We start from the raw sequence: 14,945 nt of genomic DNA, 5'->3' as shown, positions 1-14,945 counted from the left end.
TGGCTTCCTCCAGTCTCCCACAGGAGTGCAGGGTCCGCAGCTGTGGTCGTCTTCTGTAGCTTTCTCACATGCATTGTCAGGAAACTGGGTGAGAGGTGGTGCCCTCAAGGCATGAACTACTGTCCATGCGGAATGTTAGAACTGCAGGTAGTGGTATTAACACACTACACCACGATGTCCACCTTTACATGGTGATATTTGAAGACTCACCGAGAGGCTTTGAACTAACAGATGGAATATTGCAAGTATTTGAGCCATCCTCGACTGCTTTCCCAGGTCACAAGCAGGGAGCTGGATGGGAAGTGGAGTGGCTAGAACACGAACTGGTGCCCGTATGGGGTCCATGTGGACGCAAGGCAAAGAATTAGCCATGGAGCCATTGCGCTGGGCCCTGAACATTCTGAAGTAGCATTGTGTGTATGTGTGTCTGCCCTTCGGTAGGAAAGGAGATAGAAATTACACTTGGTATAAAAGCTCTTTGCCAATCATTTATCTGCCATTTTGGCATTAATTAGCTTCCTGGTGATCAAGGAAGTTACTCAAACAGATTATTATTTTTATAAATTCATATACATGAAGATGCTAATCCTTTGCATGATATGTGAAGCTTATATTACAATATTGTATCAAATACTTTGTATAACTTGTAAGAGACAGAATTGAGAATTAAATTTTAAGGCAAGATATCAAAATGATCTTAGAATTTAATCAGATTAGATTTTTGGTTTGAATTATGAGGTGGGATGCGAGAGAGGATGATTCCTTTGCTTTTGATCCCCCAGAAGGGTATTGTAATATCAGAATATGTTCCTGAAAGAGGAAAGCCTTTTACTCACTGTGTATACGGAGAAACGGAAACAGAGGGGGAGGAAATCCAGGACTGACAGTTTATCATCAAATGCTTGTTAGACTAAGCATGAAGTGCTAGTTCCCTCGCAATAAATTTCAATTGGTAGTAACCATTATTTGCAAGATAAAAGGGGGTAGGTGACATAGAAAGGTCTATACCACCTTTTAAGTAAGTGAAGAATAATCTCATTGTGAAAGCAAAAGAGGATTTGTGAATGTGAGAGGTAAATGAAAAAGACTTCAGAATGAAAGAATTTAAACTTTTGGAGATAAGCAGAAGGTAATGACCAAAGAAGAAGCACTAATAGGCAGTGAAGGGTCCAGTGCGATAGCCTAATGGCTAATATCCTTGCCTTACATGTGCCAAGTTCCCATAAAGGTGTTGATTCTAATCCCACCAGTCCTGCTTCCTATCCAGCATCCTGCTTGTGGCCTGGGAAAGTAGTTGAGGACAGCCCAAAGCCTTGGGACCCTTCCCCCATGTGGGAGATCCGGGGGAGGCTCTGGGCTCCTGGCTTTGGATGGGTGCAGCTTCGGCCATTGTGGCCACTTGGGGAGCAAATCATCGGACTGAAGATCTTCCTCTCTTTCTCTCCTCCTTTCTGTATATCTGCCTTTCCAATAAAAAAATAAACAAATCTTAAATAAATAAATAAATCTTTTAAAAATCAGCTGCAGATCTCACTGCAGATTCTTTGAAGGTAATGTGCATTTTTCATGTATACCTTTTAGCATCTAAATTAACTTTCTTTTGAAGGTTGAACCATAATATACCGTGATAAAGAGCTTTAATGGTCATTTCTATTAAGATTTTTGCATGTTTGTTTTTCGCCAAACTAAAGGATTTCTTTGTTTTCGTTTTTCAAAACGAGCCTTTTGATTCATTCTGCCATTCTGCACCTTCAACACGTTTAGCTGAATATTTGATAGCATTATATGAATCTTGCACACTATTCTTGGTAATGAGATAACTAAACATACTTGGATTCTTCGAGGTTTTCTGACAGGGTTTGTATGATGACATGATTTAGTAAAATAACCCTGCTGTTAAAATAGTAAACTTTCATCAATAACTACATCCCATGCATATATATATATATATACGTATATATATACATATATATATGTATATATATATATATATACGGTGAGACAACTAATCTACCTGAATCGTTGGTTCAGCACCTTCTTGAGCAGGAGGCTGGCAGAATAACTTACAATTTAGGCTTTCATTTCCTTAGGAATAAATAACTTAGACGCAAATGATAAAGGTGACACATATACTAAAGATAAAACCATTTTTTAATATTCTAGATGCATCCCACCCCCACAGTTTATAAAGTGAGCCTCTATAAATTAGCAGAAGCCCTAAAGACTGTCCAGAAGCAAACGGCTGGGTGCAGAGAAGCCAGGCACTCGACAGGAGCACCGATTTCTGGCCGATACAAAGATGGACAGACTTTCTCATTTCCTTAGGTGCTTGTTTCCATGAACAGAATCAAGGATTGGTAGCAATCAGGGGAAATTAGTGACAAAGCCCAAGGTGTTATTACACTGTTACTGTGTAATGATCGTATCTTTAAACAAAGGAAATAACATTATTTCATTTTTATGGATAAGACATTATTCATTCTGCTATGTTCCCATAAGCGTTATTCTAAAAAATAATCTTTTAATTTTAATAAGATATTTGAAAAAATTCTTCATGCGTGTATTAAGTGTTTTAATATTTACTTCAGCGATTAGCAACCGTGTAAAACTACTTAGTGGGATCTGATAAATCCTAAGTGAGGTCAGTGACATCGTTGTGGATATTTAAAGGGAGCGCCAAGTCCTTGGGTCAGGAGATCTAAACAGCTGCCGGGCGTTCTGCTGGCCTGAGCATTTTCAGGAAAGGTTGTCCGTGTTTCAATGCAACCATCCCTTCTGGAATTAAGATGAATTCATAGTTCCATATTTCATGCAAAGCACTACGTCTTTCCATTTTCTTTCAACTAAATTAGGTCAGAATATAAAATTAAGAACAATTTGTATGGCTACCTGGATTTCTATTTGAAATCTAAGGGAAAAGTGCGTTATTTGCTATCAGACAAGATAAGATAACCCTTTACAGAAATCAGGCCTTGAATTTTAGCAGTGATATCAAGATATTCCTGATAGTCGGTATTGATCGATTTTTAAAATTGAACTAAATTGAAATTTTGAAGTCATTTCATGAGGTTATCAATTTTATGAGTGATATTCATTTGGATTTTCCAAATAACCCAATAATTGACTATGCACAGAAAGGATGCTGGATTTGAAAATTACTTGCGTGTAATGGTAAATCTTAACATTTTCTGTAATAAGGTGTTTTGGGATAGTTTTTGAAGTTTCGTTACATTTATGAGTTGTAGTTTCCCAAACGAATACAGGCCTCTTATGCTGTATATTGTGGGCTGCTCTTGTTTGCATTGTCACATTAAAGTGAATTTCTATTACTTCAAATTATCCTCATGTGTGGAAATAACCTACAGACTCATCTCTACTAAGCATAGAATAAGTGCTTTTTGCAACAATAGTGCATCAGCTCTGGATGTCTTATTTACACCAGTTGTAAAATAGTTCTATTGTTGCCCTTAAAAAAAAAAGAACTCACCACATTCTAAAATTCTAAGCTATTTCTTTAAATCACATGATTATGTTCAAAATCTCTTTTTTATTTCTTTTCATAAAGCAGTTCTTAGTGGATATAGTGGATATAAATATTTGATAATTACAGTATAACCAAAAAAAATCATTTTCTTAAGGATGTCAGTTGCTATACTCAAATATTACAAATTCTAACCAAATATTATGTTGACCTTAACATATTTTTAATCATTAGCCTGTGATCACTTTATTTGGGAATAAAAGGAGTACAGTAATCAGATGTAAGCGTATTTTCTCTAATACCGATAATGGAGCAACAGAGAAAGCATTAGTCAAAGTGAAAGGAGGTGAACATCTCTGGAAAGCCGTTTTTAAGAGCAATCGGCATGATGGCTCGATGATTCCATAGCTGCGGTTTTCTTTTAAATGGTTTACTAACTTTGAAATCATTTTATATTAGCAGCAGGCTTATGATATTTACAACTAAAAGTAGCACATCTTCATAGCTTTAGATGAATAAAATTTACAATCCAGATAAATATTTATATGCAAGTTTATGCGCTTCTCTACTTCATATCTTTCAAAATTTTGTAATGTATAAATATTTTCTTCAGAGTTATTAATTGTCAACATGTTAAGAATTTAAAACATTTTTAGTAGTGTATGGAAATAGTGGCATTATTCAGTTTCAGCAATGATTATTCCTTCAAAAACAGGTTATATAATCAATAATTTTGTTTGTTTAGCAAGCTTTTGTTGTTGTCCCAGAGACAATTTACTTATGCTCTGATAGAGAAGAAATGAAATCCAAGATTTCATTATAATTTTATTTTGTTATTTGCATCAGATGGCATTTGTGCCATTTTTAGGTTTGTTTGTTTTGCCTTTACTTGGGAGGGTGGGAGGAAGGGAGAGAGAGGAAGCCAGGAAGCCTCCCGCCCGTTGGTTTTTGCCCCACATGCTTGCAGTGGATGGGGCCGATGTATGTCAGGGCTGGGAGGACAGAGCTGGGATGGCAGCGAGCCAGCTCCTCCAGTCGGCACTGGCTGCTGCGTCCCAGCGTTTGTGTTCTCATGAAGCTGAAGTTGCAGACAGAATCAACCTTTGAATCCAGACACTCGAAAAAGGAATGTGGACATTGCAACAGTGACTTCACTGCCAGGCCGTGTATGTTTCATGCCTACACAACTACCCGAAGAGTAATAATAACACCTTAAACATCACTGAAGCAATAATAATAATAATAAAATTAAGATAGCGACTTCTGCTTGCAAGATAGCATGGTTTTACAAGTGGTGGTGGTGGATTTGAATTGCAAAACTGTAAGCAGGGTTTTATCAGATATTGCTGTGTTTAGCTGTAGAATGATTTGAGTGTTGAGAACTGACCTGTATCAATTTGATCTTGAAGAGCAACTATTTCTTTTAAAGGCCGATGTTATTCTTGACGTATTTCCAGGAGTGGCAGGTTAATCCCCTTGCCCTTCTCCAAAAGACCCACACACACCGACACTCTCCAGGTATGAGGCCAGACCTGTGTATGCACAGATAATATAAACTCTCACATATGAATCTACTCCCTACTGCGTCTAATTTGCAAGAAAAATTGTTGCATAATCTCCCTCTTTTTATTCCCCCACTTCCCTGGCTGTCTAGAAATAGTAGAAGCGTGCTCATAATGACTATCTCTTGGTTATACGCCACCAAAACAAAAAAAAATGAAAATTGGTTTCCATGATCATAATTGTTTCCTGTCCTGTCTTTTGGAGGACAATATGGGATTACATTTCCAGTTACATTTGACTTTCCCAATGCTAAATACCCTAAAAGGTTTAGAAAGAAAATAAAACGCAGGTGCTTTATGTACTGCAAAATAGATTACACAATGTTAACAAGGCCGACGCTGCTTATTAGGACGTAGATTCACTCCATTAAATAGAGAGCTCCTTGGGGAGCTGCATTTTATCTACCTGGCCAATTTATTTCATAACAATTCTTTCTGCTAAGCAAGGAAAAAATTTACTGATGTGTATTTGTATTAATAAAATATGGTAGTAAAACAATGGAATAAATGATGTGAGTAAACCCTTTTCTAATATTCTTCTGATTGCAATTGTGCTTCGGTGGTTTAAACCCGGCCTGTGACGATGGTATCACGTAAGAACTGAGGACCTGCTGCCTTCCTTGGCCTCCAGCTCCCTGCTATCGAGGCTGGAACAGCAACGTAGAATGGTGCAAGTGCTTGGTTCCTGTTGCCTACTTGGGAGAACTGGAATGAGCTCCTGACTCCTAGCTTCAGAACCGGCAAAAGCTTGGTTGGTGGTTCAGGCATTTGGGGAGTCAAATAATGGGGGTTGAATCTAAGTGGAGGGACAGTAGACCCAGCCAAGCACATATCGTGCTCCCATCTCGCCAGGTTTCTGTACCTGAAATACCTCGGAGTTCAATTTTCACAAAGACCAATTTGGATCACATCACTTCATCATAGATGTAAAAATAAGTGAATAATTGTACACAGAAAAGCAACGTTGTAGTTCCTTTCACTTCAAGGCGGTAGGGGGGGAGGAGTGTCTTAAGTATTTTTTAACATGTTTTCATAATTCAGAATTGCCTTTGCTTAAAATACCTGCTTTTTACTCTTTCTTCCAAATCTTTAAATCACTGGAAAAGATCAAAAGGAGGCAGGAATCGTATCTCGCTGAACATGATGAAGTGGTAATTGCCATGCTTGTGCAGGCTGCTGGTCTAGAAAGATCAGGCATGAGGGCAGAGCTTCCCAAGTACGGATTTAAAACTCATGAAGCTTAAAATTTGACATGCTCAGCATCGTAAAATATTCTCAAGTGCCTATACCTCTTGGCCTCAAATACCACCAAACTTTCACTTACAGAAAAACTATAGGGGGAAAGGACACTGAAAGATTTATGTTAAGACAGACGCTTTGGAATTATAAAAATGAGTTGAGTAGGCTAAAACTTGAAAAAAATTTCATTTTTAAAAAAGTTTTGCTATGCAGTCACAGTCCCTAAGAGGATACCATGGTTTGGAGAGTGGCAGCAAGGGCCGTTTGGTGAAAATGAAGGCAAAATGAATGCCCCAGTAGAATCCACGTGCTGCTGTCTGCATTGAAGGCCCGCAGGTGAGGTATGACAGCCCCAGTGCTGGCTTCTGTGGTGCTCGCCACAAGGTGATCTCAAGATTCATCTCCGAGCTTCGGAGCCCATTCTCATATAGACGATTGAGTAGATGCTAAGACAGTTAAGAATGAAATGCAGCAACAGCAACTTGAACTCAAAACAATAGTGTCTTTAATTTTGGAGTAAAGAAAGAAAGTTACATGGAGGTACACTTGAAAGTTGATTGGCTCTTTGTCATTTAAAACTGAGCCCATATCTATACCCACCTCTCCTCCCAGATGTGCTTCATAAAGATAAGAAAATGGAATAAAGGGTGTATTTTGGTATAACATTCGAAAAAATTATGTGGAGGTTTTTCATAATTTTTCTGTTTTGCTGGGATTTTTGAAAAATATGCAGACACACACATACGCATCTCCAATCAAAAGTTAATAGAAATGTCTATTATGAAAAAATTGTGCATGAATCTCAAAGCTTTTGAACCAAGTAAAGTGCCCTCATTATATGTATTATTAAATAAATTGTCATACATTACCTGGACTGCTCTTATTTTAAAAACAGTAAGTCCACATCTCATCCTCTCTGTGTGGCGTCACTCCTATCTGTTTCCACTCTAAGGCAAGCACTAAATTTCCATGGCCAAATTACCCCACCTTGCCATCCACATTTCTAAGATTGGTTAGTCTTTACGACTGTTTCCCTGGGTTATGTCAGAAACTCCAGATGAATGTATCTACTTGAAGAATTCTCCATTTCTGTTTTCTAAGCTGCCAACTGCGTGATACTTGTCAATGTCACAAGTGCCGAAGTTCTAACCCACTCTCCATGTCTGGATGGAGTGCTTTGACAACAGACTCAGGCTCAGGCTGTTTGTGGGCTGGACTCTTACCATTCAAGCACATTTCTCTTTGGCTTGCTCCTTCCTGTTTACTGAGATTCCATCCGCAGAAGCAATATCAAGCTTGTCATATTTGTATTAATCCACAGTTTAAAAAACTTGCATCTTTAGAAAGATCTATTTATTTTTATTGGAAAGGCACATTTACAGAGAGAAGCAGATATAAAGGTCCTCCAGCTGCTGGGCCACTCAGGTGGCCACAATGGCTGGAGCTAAGCTGACCCCATAGGTATCCATATGATTACAAGGATGCACATATGGAATCTTGTTTTCATTTCCACTGACACATTTTATATTTTCATGAGTGCACTGAATTACTGTCCCCAAAATATTGCTGTCACTGCATCCTGTAGAAATATTTTAAATTCTAAAAGATTAAATTCTACAATCTTTTTTCTTTTTTTAATATTTATTTATTTTTATTGGAAAGGTGGATATACAGAGAGGAGGAGAGACAGACAGGAGGATCTTCCATCCACTGATTCTCTCCCCAATCAGCTACAACAGCCGGTGCTGAGCTGATCCGAAGCCAGGAGCCAGGAGCCTCTTCCAGGTCTCCCGTGCAGGTGCAGGGTTCCAAGACTTTAGGCTGTCCTCGACTGCCCTCCCAGGTCACAAGCAGGGAGCTGGATGGGAAGCAGGGCTGCTGGGATTAGAACCTGTGCCCATATAGGATCCAGGCGTGTACGAGGCAAGGACTTTAGCCACTAGTTTACTGTATTGGGCTCTTTTTCTATTTCTAAAATAATACATACACATGCATAGTACGGAACTGAAGAAGTTGTAGACCCCACAGAATGGAAGTGTTTTGCGAGTAGATCTGCTCTCAGAACAACAATTTGTTTCTCTGGACATATTTTCAAACCACAAAAGTGAATTTTCCAAGTTATTCTAAAACATGCGCAAACCAATATGCGTAACATCTGTTTTACTGATCTCAGTGACAATATTTTAAAAGATGCTTTATGAAATCTTATGTTTTTGTCACTTTTGGAATGAGTCCAGTATTTTTTATGAAAATGACGACTGACTTGTGATTCATGCTGTTTGCCCAGGATATAACATCCAGAAAGTTTGGCAGGTGGAACATGGGCCAGTCGGTCCTTGTATATTATACACGCACAACTGCTGACTGATTGCAGTCACAAAAAGTCAAATTTGTATGTAACACTAGTATGTAAAATGAAGTGTCTCATTGTCTCATCACTTGTAATACCTTTTACATTTTTCTATTGTGCTGAAAATTTTTATTTTATAATCTATTCATCCAAAAAATACTTGCTGTGATATGCAAATGCATAGATTTTGGCATATGTCTACATAATGTATATATATGAATATTTCATCTATGCATTTTCACTGGCTTTTTCATATGGTTTTTTTTGGCTAAAAAAATGATGAATTTTTATGGTTTATGTGAACAGCGTCTTTTTCAGTTCCCAAAGACCCTTTTTTGCTCTCAGTCACAGGGTTGCTTAGGTGTAGTTACACAGTAGGTTAAGCTGTCATTTGGGTTACCCACATCCCATATTGGAGTTCCTCTGATTGTCTTTAATTAGCATCCAGGATTGTTTTAATGTGTCTGTGGGCCAGACGGTAACAGCGTATGGATTGGGCCATGCCGACTACATGGAAGACCTAGATAGCGCTGTTGGTTCCTGGTTTCAACCTGGCCGAATCCCACCTGTTGTAGGCATTTGCAGAGATAGTCAGTGGATAGAAGATCTTTCATTCTTTTTTTCCCTCCCTTTGTCTTTTTCTGTCACTCCGCTATTTAAATAAATAACACGTTTATAATATGCAGTGGCATGTTTTTTGAATCAGGGAGATTCTAATCAAACGTATTTATAAACCCTGCGTTTCAGTTAAAACGGCATTTATCTGTCTTTTCACTGGTGTAAGACTTTTTGTTTGTTTCTTCCAAGGATCATTTTGATATTCTTAATGTCATTTGTGGGCCACACAAAATTATTAAATTAAAAATCATGCTGCTGTGTTTGAACTTTAAGTCCTCCCTGCGGTTACCCTGAAAGGGCCAGAGCAAATGGTTTGGTGCACCTTACACAGTGTGTGTGCTGTGCATCCCCCCTGCCCAAGCCTGTGTCTGCTTCTAAGTTTGTATCTAAGCTCAGGTCTATGCTCACACCTCCTTCTGTTTTTGTGTCTGTATCTATATGTTCCTTCGTGACTTTATCAAGAGCATCTCAGCAGACAAAAGCAATGAGTTAAAAGGATGCATTGTTATTTCAGAAGTACGGTTCCTGACTGTTCTCACAAATAAATCTTCTTTGCAGGCTTTGTTCTTATAAAATTAGCTGTTCCCTAGAAAGCAACGTCATTGGTACCCTGTATGTGAAAGAATGACATTGTAAAAAGACACATAGGGATCTCAGTACTTTTAATAAGGAAATGTTGTAACAGTAGGTATTCTGGTCCCAGAATCCTCGATGGCTTTTTAATGGACCAAATTCACATGCTTTGTGAGTCCCGTCTAGTGACATTTAACATAGATAGTTTCAGAAGGCAGTCAATCATGTCTTATGAGTTAGAAGTTTAAAAAACACTTCGACTAGGAATATCATTCAGTATATTTAAGGAAATAAAACCTCTGAGAATGATTAAAATGGAAATTGTCTTGATGGAGGATGTAGCTTGCTAGGTGCCACAGGGTTAGTTCTGAATATAGAGAGATCAGCGGTACCATTATAAGGAAATACATCATTGCAATTTACATACATCAGAATATTTAAAGGTGCTGCAAATGCACAAGTACAAAATCATCTAAAAGTAGTGAACGACAAGGAGCTAGGCAAAATGTGATCCCAACATGAAATGAGATTCTTTTGTAGAACAGGAGAAAAATTATCAGAAATTCAGTACTCTTATAGCTGAAGGGAACTTGGAAATCAAAATTACGAAGAGAATTAGATGATCGAAACGATTCATTTTGAGTCAAATGCATGTTGTGAATTTGTAAAACCTTAATGATAAATGTGGAATAGGATTCATGCTTAAAACAAACGAATGCAAGTGGTTTTTATCAGGGTAAAAAGAATGTGGCTAAGAGAAATGTTTTCATTTGCATTTAATTCCCTAGCTGTGTCTTCACATCATAGAAAGGATGAAAATAAAATAATATTAACATTTCTGGGAGCTAATCCCACATACCCACATAATCCTTGAGGCAAGAAAATAGACGCTAGGCATGTCATTGACATGAAAAGTGAAAGACGTTGTAAAAGTCTTCTCATTTATATTTGTATCCATGTTATGGATAAAAAGATGTCATCACTGTAATTATAAATTAATTCAGCAGATAGCCTTGGTGTGGTCTTAGAGATTCAATTACTTTGACCTCTTCCTGCCTGCTACAATGATACCTTGTTAAACTCCTGCAGACTATCCCTTTGCAAGCTGTTTTAAAATCCACTCAGTATTTCTTGTATAATCTTTACCGAAGGAAGACTTTGAAGAATTTCTATGCATTTAAGTAGCTTTATTTCTCCAAAATAGTTTGACTTCTTAGGCTAGTCATTTTCATGTCTTTCTCTTTTTTCTTCTGGAACACTATAACAGTACTGAAAAGGAAGTTCATGAGAAAATACAATCAAAAGATCACTTTATGTTGCTGCAGAAGATTTTTTCAACATAACTTTTTCACCATGAACGTTTGAAAGTCCTTTGTGTTTATTGTATCCAAGCTCACAGGATCAAGTTTTCAAAAACATGATTACTGGAGACATTGCATGATGCAATAACTCAGAGGGTGTTCTAGGGCTTGCGAGCAGTCTAGCTCTTGGGGCTTAGACTCCTAATTCATAGTTCAATATGAGCAGCCGGGACAATCACCAGCACCCGTATGATGGTGATGTTACAGGAAATGGCTTTACATTCGATTTCACAAATCCAGACCCTAATATTTTAAAAAGTAAATATGATGTTTTCAACTACAGGCCCTGTGCAGTACAGTGGATATCTGGACTTTACAGCTCTTGCATTACTCAAAGTTTGTGCTCTTGAACAATCCAGTTCTTCCTCCACTTATCCATAGTAACTGCCATTCTCTTGTTTTAATGAGTTTGACTGTTTTAGATTTTTTTCCTATAAGTAAAATTGCATATTATTTGTTCTTTTGTGTCTGATTTCTTTTGCATAACATGATATCCCCCAACATCATCCAAATAGTAAAATAATTTTAAGTATTTAGTTATTTGAGAATCATGGAGATGTGGGGCAGGAGAAAGTGGAGGTGAGATAGAGGCAGAATGAGACAGAGATGATAGCAATGTAGACGAAGAAGGAATTAAAGAGAGAAAAGGAGAGAGAGAGAAGGGATCAGCCCTCGATCCAATCCAAAGATTTGTTGAAGAAAAGATAATTCACATTCACACAGACCTGCCTAATTCCCTGAGCACAATTTAATTTAATTCTCTGTATGAATTACACACATTTTTGGGTGATGTCACTAAATTTCATTTCATAACCAAGAATTTAAAGACTTACTAAAAATAATTTCCGCATCAGAAGGAAAAATGCATTCCTAGAAATGTGAACTAAAGAATCAGAGAGAACGTCAGTGCTTCCAGGTTTAATGTTGCAGCTTTTCTGTTTTAACCATGACAGGCATCAGTCTCATGTAGGCACCAGTTTGTACCCTAACTGCCCCCACTTCACCTGCAGCTCCTTGTGTGTGGCCTGGAAGAGCAGTACAGGACAGTCCTACAGCCTTGGGAGCCTGCACCCGCATGGGAGATCAGGAATTTCCTGGCTCCTGGCTTCGGATCGGCTCAGCTCTGGCTTTGCAGCCACTGGGGGAGTGGATCCTCGTGTGCATGATCTTTCTGTCTGTCTCTCCTGTTCTCTGTGATTCTGAGTTTCCAATGCGAGGACAAATAGATCTGTTTAAAAAGATAAATTTGTGTGAATACCCTCAGTTGTGTCTCTGTGTGTTCTATCGAAGGGCTGGACATGTGGTGCCATTTTTGAGACTCCTAGGGAACTTGCACTGAATAATGGGCTGTGTAGCTCAGCCTCAGCTTCTTATATGGCTTCCTGTTAACGTGCAAAAATTGCACCCTGACAGACAATATGATGGCTCAGACAATTCAGTCATGAAACCCAAGGCAGTGACTTGGACTGAACGTCATTTGGACGCAGGGCAGGGTGTTTCAGGCATTTGGGAAAGGATGAAGTTGATGAAAGACCTCTCCCTAAATATTGCAACATCTCCTTCTATCTCCCAGCAATTCAAATGAAATCAAAAGACTTCAACACACTTATAAATACAAGCCAGTAAAATGAAGTGCGTATCACAAAAAGATTGGGAACAAGTGATGAGTAAAATCGGAAACAAGTAAACAAAATTACAGACTGTGTCATTTAAGAAGCCAAATGTGCTGAATAACGGCGTTTCGCTCACCATGGACAGTGGGTATCGCCATGGTCCCACTTGATTATGTTGGAGCTAACAGATTCTTACGACTTGTGGTTTTGCTGTGATGTTGTAACACCTTTGTATTACAATTGCTGACAGAATTTCAGCACACACACATATTTTGCTGTTCGTTGTCTCGGAGCCATAGGCGTTGCCAGCTTGGCTGGGCATGTCGTGGGCTGCATCTTTCCCTGGTGTAAGTGCTCACTCTATAACGCATGCCCAGCGATAGAACTGCCTAATGAGACGTTTCCCAGAATGTTCCCCATCATTAAGCAATTCATGTGTATATTTCATTAAAAGGGAAATGATAAACTTTCATCAAATGCATGAGAGTTCCACAAAAATACCCTGATTTCTGATCTGTTCGAATTTGCCCTTTTTATAAATGAATTAATGGATATATATTATTTGCATCACATGGTTAAACATAATGAATATTCTGCCCATGGCTTTCCATTTACATATGGGGTGGGAGCATATGTATAATATACATATATGTGTGCACATTTTAATTGCTTCACAAGTTGTAGGTTTAAAGCACATATACTTTTTATTTCATCAAGCCCTCTTCACACATTTGTTTCTTATTTGAGAAGAATTGGTACTATTCAGCAAATAGCTATGTTAACTATTTCAAATAGTTAAACATTATTAACTATTTTATATTATTTGCTTCAGTACAGAATAATCTCTTTGACTTTATTAAATCCTTTTCATTTATTCATTTTTTAAAGATTTTATTTATTTTTTATTGGAAAGGCAGATATACAGAGAGGAGGAGAGACAGAGAGGAAGATCTTCTGTATTTACTCCCCAGGTGACTGCAATGACTAGAGCTGAACCGATCGAAGACAGGAGCCTGAAGCCTCTTCTGGGTCTCCCAAGGAGGTGCAGGGTCCCAAGGCTTTGGGCCGTCCTCAACTGCTTTCCAAGGCCACAAGCAAGGAGCTGGATGGGAAGCAGGGCCACTGGGATTAGAACCATTGCCCATATGGAATGCTAGCACATTCAAGGAAAGGACTTCAGCCACTAGGCTACCATGCCGGGCCCTTGTATTTACTCGTTATTAAATTGTCTCGAACCCAGAAAGGAAAATTGCATATTAAGACTGACATTGAATCACTAGTCCTTAGTCATAGTAAATACTAGAGAAAACGGACTGCACCTGTTTATCTCTGTAATCAAGCACTGCAAAGTGAAATTTATTCCCTTCTGTATAGAAATCGTGCTTTTTATCGAAATCTGTATTTGTCATAATGGCTGATATTCTACTTGTTTCCAGATGAAACTAGTGAATACAGAAGGGTGACTTTGTAACGGCAAAAATAAGCCAATGGTAGTTTCATAATAAAGGTAGCAAGCAAGGATTTGGTCCCCAGCACAGCAGGTCCTGCTCACAGGATGAACATTCCTTACAGGAGGCAGGGCTAGCGGATTAGAAGATTTGCTAAAGGATTAGGAGATTTGCATTTCTTGCTTTTGTTTGCCTACTTTTTTTTTTATTCCTCACAATAGCTTGCATTGTATATATTGTAGCTGATGTTTCATGTCTGGACATTAAATTAAAATGAGTATAGAACTAAGTATAGTTCATGTGTTAGGAAGATAGATGGGCTTCACCATGTGCTATTCGCATGCGGCTCCTGGTTCTCAGTACGTGGGACGAGAATTTCAGCTTTGCATCTACATTCTGTTTGTGAGAGAAAGTGAGTCACGAGGTGACCTCGGATCGGGCGCACGGTTCGGTGAGGTCCTATCTGCTCTCTGGGTTGTCCTTGTGGCTGGGAAGGTCCTGAAATAACTTTCCCACTTGGGAAAAGAGGCTGTGCAACGCAGTGGCAGTGCAGTGGAGCAGCCAGCAGGGAAATCCCTCAGCTCAGCAGTGATCAGAGGAAGAGGATGAAAGGTGACATGATTCATGAAGATGTTGCCTGATACGATGGGTTTGGAAAACGGTCCCAAGAGTGTAAAGAATGCATTTTTGAAGACCAGTC

The 14,945-nt window shown here is 38.6% G+C and overlaps 1 protein-coding gene across 3 annotated transcripts in view; it reads left to right on the top strand.

The window, feature by feature from the left end:
• FSTL5 (follistatin like 5) overlaps positions 1-14,945 on the top strand; it is a 196,459-nt gene that overhangs the window by 92,013 nt on the left and 89,501 nt on the right. The gene's annotated exons all lie outside the window — the stretch shown is intronic.

Source organism: Ochotona curzoniae, unplaced genomic scaffold, assembly GCF_017591425.1.
Source record: "Ochotona curzoniae isolate NIBS_2020 unplaced genomic scaffold, NIBS_Ocur_1.0 contig_21, whole genome shotgun sequence".
In the NCBI taxonomy this organism is placed as follows: Eukaryota; Metazoa; Chordata; class Mammalia; order Lagomorpha; family Ochotonidae; genus Ochotona; species Ochotona curzoniae.
The sequence above is the reverse complement of the archived record's forward strand: the minus strand, read 5'-3'. Positions and strand labels throughout refer to the sequence as shown.